This window comes from Nothoprocta perdicaria, unplaced genomic scaffold, assembly GCF_003342845.1.
Source record: "Nothoprocta perdicaria isolate Ctin4 unplaced genomic scaffold, notPer1 scaffold_1, whole genome shotgun sequence".
NCBI lineage: Eukaryota > Metazoa > Chordata > Aves > Tinamiformes > Tinamidae > Nothoprocta > Nothoprocta perdicaria.
In genome coordinates, this window is record NW_020454093.1 from 6,254,555 (window position 1) to 6,260,572 (window position 6,018).

Sequence of the window (6,018 nt, forward strand, 5' to 3'; positions counted from 1 at the left end):
TCTTCTCACACTAGCTATCACACCTTTACTTTTTAAAGCTTCAGAACTGACTCATCCTTCCTGTTTCTCTCCTGTAATTCTCTCAACAAGCCTCAAGGAGCTCTGACCTTTCATGGTAACCTCTCTTATAACCGACATGTTTGCAGCAGGAAAAAGCAACATTTCCAAAACAAGGTGCCACTACAGCAAATCCCTGCAAATCTCTAATTTCCAAAGCCTTAAAAAGTGATATATAATAGAATGGTAAATAAAGGGACGGTTCCGTTCCCACTTGTGGATTCAGAGCGTTGTGATGGGTGGGGTGTATTGCCCACAGCCCCAACAGAGACCATCAGCTCACTGCAATACCATGCTCAAGGGTATCAAACCACAGTGGTGAAGCTGAGCCTTGGAATATAAGCCCAGTATCAGCATCCTGTCTAAGCACTTCTACAGCAGCAGGAAATTACAAACCAGTTCCATTCCTCCGTCTTGCATTGCAATTACCCTGCTTCCCACATGCAGTCCTCTTCAACCAGTACTGCCATTAACCTTTCATGATCTTACACATCTGGTCTTCCGCCCCATCTCAAAGTTACCTCAATTCATAGTTCTTAGTACACCCATTCACAGGTTGCCCTACCTGTTAGGAAATCATCAACTAATCATGCCTTCCTATTAGCAACAGCTAACACGGTATAAACCATCCCAGTATCATACCCAGAGATGCTTGACCACCAACTCTATGCATTTGCATCTGGTATGTATACCTGTAAACCAGAAGATTTGATTTAACAGTGGAGCCTGCGTGTTTAGACAGTGGCACATCCATCCGTGCTTCCCTACACATGTGGGAGGCAGGAGAAAGATGCTTGTATAGTTTTTAAAAGCTCCTGAGAGCTATGATCAAAAAAAATGATGAAAGGAATAATTTTTGCTGCTATGATCTTTACAGTTCTCTATACAGAATTCTCTATAAAGATCATAAAGGCTTTTTCTTTTTTTTAAAAAAAAAAAAGAGCATTATACAGAGACCAGAAAATAAGATCATTTCAAAAGGGGGATACTGCTGTTTCCAATTGCTATGGAATATTCTCCAACTGTAGAGGTACTACTGCAATAGAATTTTACACCAGACCAGAAAGTTCCTAAATCAAAGTAGGGCTTTTATCTCTTGTTATGATATACTGAGTTACTACGTTCCCTAGAATTATAAATTACTCTAGGTGAAAATGATCAAAAGGAATCTGATGCCTTAGAACCAAATGAGCTTATGCAATGCTTGCCTACCATCTTTCAGCTAGCACAAAAGCACAGCAAATGCCCATTTCTAATGCACTCAGTGCAGAGCAATGACCCAGATCTAACACTTTCTCCCATTACAAGATTCTGAAGAATATTTTCAATGAGTTAGAAATTCAGCATCGCCCCATTTTGACTGAACAAAGCGAGCACTGTAAATCCTGACAGAAAATTAGAAGAGAATGAAGAGCACAGTGAATGCCTGCATGTCCCACATTATCTGAGAAATGACACTATAAACCAGCTCTCTCAGCCCAAACCATAAATGTCACCTTTCCATCCGCTTTGGAGATTAAGCAACAGAACACATCATTTCTCTAAGGACAGGATCTTTAACTGATCATAGGGGCTTTTATTTCATTTCATAAAGTATCCCTACTCTGCATTATGTTTTATCTCAGGTCCCAGAAATACAGATCATCCTTCAGGCTGACCTGGAACATACTTTAAATGAGCCCAGTGTATTACAAGACACCTGACACCTAGTGTGGACTAGACTAAGCCGACTGGCTGGGATACATATTCTGGCAAGAAAAATGCGCAACTACTAGAGAAACAGAATTTTAACAGCTCAGGAGACATCTAATGGATATCATACATACCATGAACAACATGAGTATCCCTTTAGAAATCGAATGAAGTAAAGGAGCATCCGTGGGAAATGTTAGGTGGATGGCCATAATGCTAAAACAAACCTAATGCAAACAGATAATTAGGCATCTCATGCAGGGTTCACATTGCATGTGGACTGCTGCATTTGCTGTGAATTTCTAAACCAAGTACTCTGAATGAACCCTTCAAGATATTACCTCAAATAGATGTAAAGATTATCTTTAAAAAGAAATTTAACATTTGCAGAGAGAAAAAGAAGAGATGCACAGTCTTCCTCAGGTCTGAAACTAAAGCAGCAAATTTAAAAATAACTGTTACATTTATGCCTGCCTCTTTTCTTAAAACACGCAGGCAAAACAAGCAGGTAAAAATATGATTTTGATTTTAAAAAGACTCTTCTTCAGCTACCAGCTCTAAAAGTATTAGCCTTTTATTTCCACACTTACTGCTTCAGTGAGTCATTACAACAATTATGAAGTATATAATTTAAACAGGAAACATATGATTTGGAACCACTGCTAACTCATCTCAGTATTATTTTTCCCACTTTGACATTCAGAGAAGCAGCATGTTGCAGTGCAGTAATCCAGACCACAGATTTAATGGCTAAATCAATCTGACCACTAAGAGGAGCTAAACCAGCCACAAGATCCATTACAAATGGAACAGCTCGCTCTCTGAGAATTGCATAGTCAGATCCCTACTTACCAACCAAAAGTTTAAAATGTGCTGAGAAGCACAACTCAAATCATTCCTCCTTGGTCATGTCTGACTTTTAGGTCAGACATTTAAGTCCTTACAAGGAATACAGACTAAGAAACCTAAGTGTTGAGTGAATATTAACATGAAAATATCCATGACAATAAATTGACAAGTATTGTCACAAGTGTTGCATAAACTCCTGCTCCTACTAAACAGAAGGAATTTTGACAAACAGCTCCATAGAGCTGAATGCATTAACTTACCGATTAAGAAGACTGCTTAAGAGGACTCTCTCCGTTCAACTACCATAGTAAACAGCATTTCTATGGAGAAGGAACATTTTCAAGGGCCCATGTAGCCTTTTTTTATGATTTATGATATATATAAACATTTGGGACATTATTTATTTACAAAAATATAATAGGAACATAATAGCAGCATTTGAAATTTCTTTACTTGCTTCATTATATCACAAATACACTTTGCCAATGGGGAACAAGTCTGAGTAGATGTTATTAAACTTTAAAGGCCTACTTTACCAAAAATAAGAAATTTTAAGAGCTGTAATAAAGAATATTTTTGTTCCTGTAGTACTTAGGACCTCCAGTTACATCTAAACGCAGATTGCAGTAGGTGCTGTGTTAAACAGATGATTAATGGTCCCTGTATCAGAGAGAAATTCCAGAAAGGAACTGATTAACTACATGAACTTTTCATGTCAAATTACTCCTTTGGTATTTCCAGAGCAGATCACTCACTACTTTGACTATAAAAATGCTTTATTTATGAAGTGGTGATTACAAGTAGCCTGTGATTTACTCATCCCTGTAGCAGAATTCATGCTAAATACTTGCACTAAGGCAAGGCAAAAAGAGATGTAAAATTACACTGTCTACAGATCTGACGAAACAGCAAATTTATCCCAAGTCTGAGTATAATCTAAATGTATGAACTTACTCAACATTTAAAAAAAAAAAAAAAAAAAAAAACCTTTATAGTCAGAGGAAAAAATCAAATGACGTCTGCTTTAGGAATTGCCTCAAATCTTTTAGGAATTGTCTCAGATTTGTTAGCTAGTACATCAATATTTTCATTATAAAAGCTACTTAACTGAAACCTCATTAAGACCATCAAGGACTGAGAGAATGGGAAGGATAAATGACTCTTCTACCATTGCTGTCCTTCAGATCAGAAATGAAGTCATAGCCTTGCCAGTCATGATAGTCATGATCATTAATATGACCATACTGAAACATACCTTGTAAGTTGAAAATCTTAAGTCTTGTGTCAAAGTTGGCACTAGATTATCACACAATCACAGAATGGTTGAGGTTGGAAGGGACCTCTAGAGATCATCTAGTGCAACCCCTTAAAAGCACAGCATAAAAAGGCATAACTTAGTATTAAAAAAAACTCCTAAAACTACTAAATGATGAAATTTCCCAAAACATATAAATAGCTAAAAAATAATTTTTACAGTCATTGTACTTTGATATTAGGCTCAATAGACAGTAACTGCCACATTTCTTTTTGGACCTGTTTGATAAGACAGCACATTTCCAAAATATGTATGTTTATATATTAGCTAGTAAGATGAATGAGCTCTAATCTTGTAATAAGCTAACCAAAAGACAGTCATGCTTCAGTTCTGAGTAGAAGATATAAACAGTTAATGCTATGGTGATGTGTGTGTTATACAGATGAATGAAAAGCAAAACAAAACCCTGAGAACAGCAGTCAGGACTATATAAATGCGCTGGCATATTCGTTTGCATATTCAGAATATATATGTGATCTTTTGCTTAGACTGAGAAGAAAACCCTCACAAATCCCTAAGGCCAAAACTCTAAAACCATTTCAAATTACTGGAAGAAGTTAAGGGCAACACAGAAAAGCTATCATGTTACAAACAGACCTGCAGAACTTCAAATTAATTTTAGGTGTTGCCTTAGATATAACTAGATTGGAGAACACTAGCAAACAAATGATGATCCCGACTGCAGGATTTACCTTCTGAGCTGTACGCACTCAACTGGTCGCTCCCTTTGGGATCAAAGCTGTTTGCAGGTTGCTGCCACTAGCCAGCTGCCTAGTTTAGAGCCTGTTGAGATGTATCTATTAGAAACTGTATATCAAAGAAATTAGTTGGTGATTAACGGGAGTTAGAACTCATGTCTCACCGATATCTCAGGCAATTCTCAAATGCTTCTGGTTTACAACTGGAACACAGCTGAAGTTTTCCTTAGTTCTAATTCTGAAATTAAAAACAGAGTTTTTACCCACCCTATCAGTTACTACAGTCTGCAAACAAAGCTTCATCCCTCAAAATACATGTTCCTCAATGAATTTATAAGTGAACAGCCATCCCTACTGCTCATGTGGGCCAGTGTTTAGTCCACCACAAATTTTCTTCTGTTCCCACTTCCTTCTAAATTACAAGAGAAGTCCCACCTGCTTTACAGAAACCTAGCAGTAAAACAACTGTAGTCACTACTGGAAGCCTCTGCATGTGTACTTTAAAAAGCTCTGAGCAAAACAGCACCAGATAGCCACTTTTCTGAGCAATCTGAAGCATGATACATTCAAATAGAGGCTGATCCAAGTGCAACTACAGCTGAAACAATACGGCTCTCAAGAACTACGCTGTATTTTATAATGTCACTCAAAATAGTCTGATTTATAAAGCTCAAAAAGAAACAACCTGACCTGGCAGTTTAGGAAACTCTTATGAGAAAAGGTAAGGGGCTTTTTCAGAGGCTGATGGCCACATCTGCTGGTGAAGCAAGCAGGATGTCACTTCCCCTGCCAGGAAGCACAGTGCTGAACATTCACACTCTTTGGTGGTGGCTTTTAGGAAGAAGGACCCCCCAAAACCTTCCAAGATTAGACAGAAAGTAACTAACACAGTTCCCCACAGTTTTTACAAAGTAAAACCCCGAAAAATACAGGATTTATAAGAAAAAAGGGCTTGGTGTGGGTGTGTCATGGATTTTCTAAGTGAACCATTAAATCACACACAATACAAAATAACACACTGCATACAGAACTCCATCTGTGATAAATTAGCTGTGATTTTGAAAGACATTTTTCTTAGCTCACCACACAATCTTTTACACATTCTATAACTGCTGTATAATATAGCTATGCAATTTCAGGATAACAAAACTCAAAATCAAACTAATATCAACTGAAATGTGATATATTGCAAGAATTCTAACAATTTCTTCCAGAGAAGAAGGGAATTAGCTTTTTAAAGAGAGTATAAATAATACATTCTTAAACTAGTATCGAAGTTGCAATCAAAAAAAATCTCTTGAATAGGAGCAGATGATCAACTAAAAAATATTCCTTTAATAAGTATGTATCAGCAGAAACTTCCCTCTAAAATACTTATTTTATTAGTGAAATGGTACCAAAGATAAC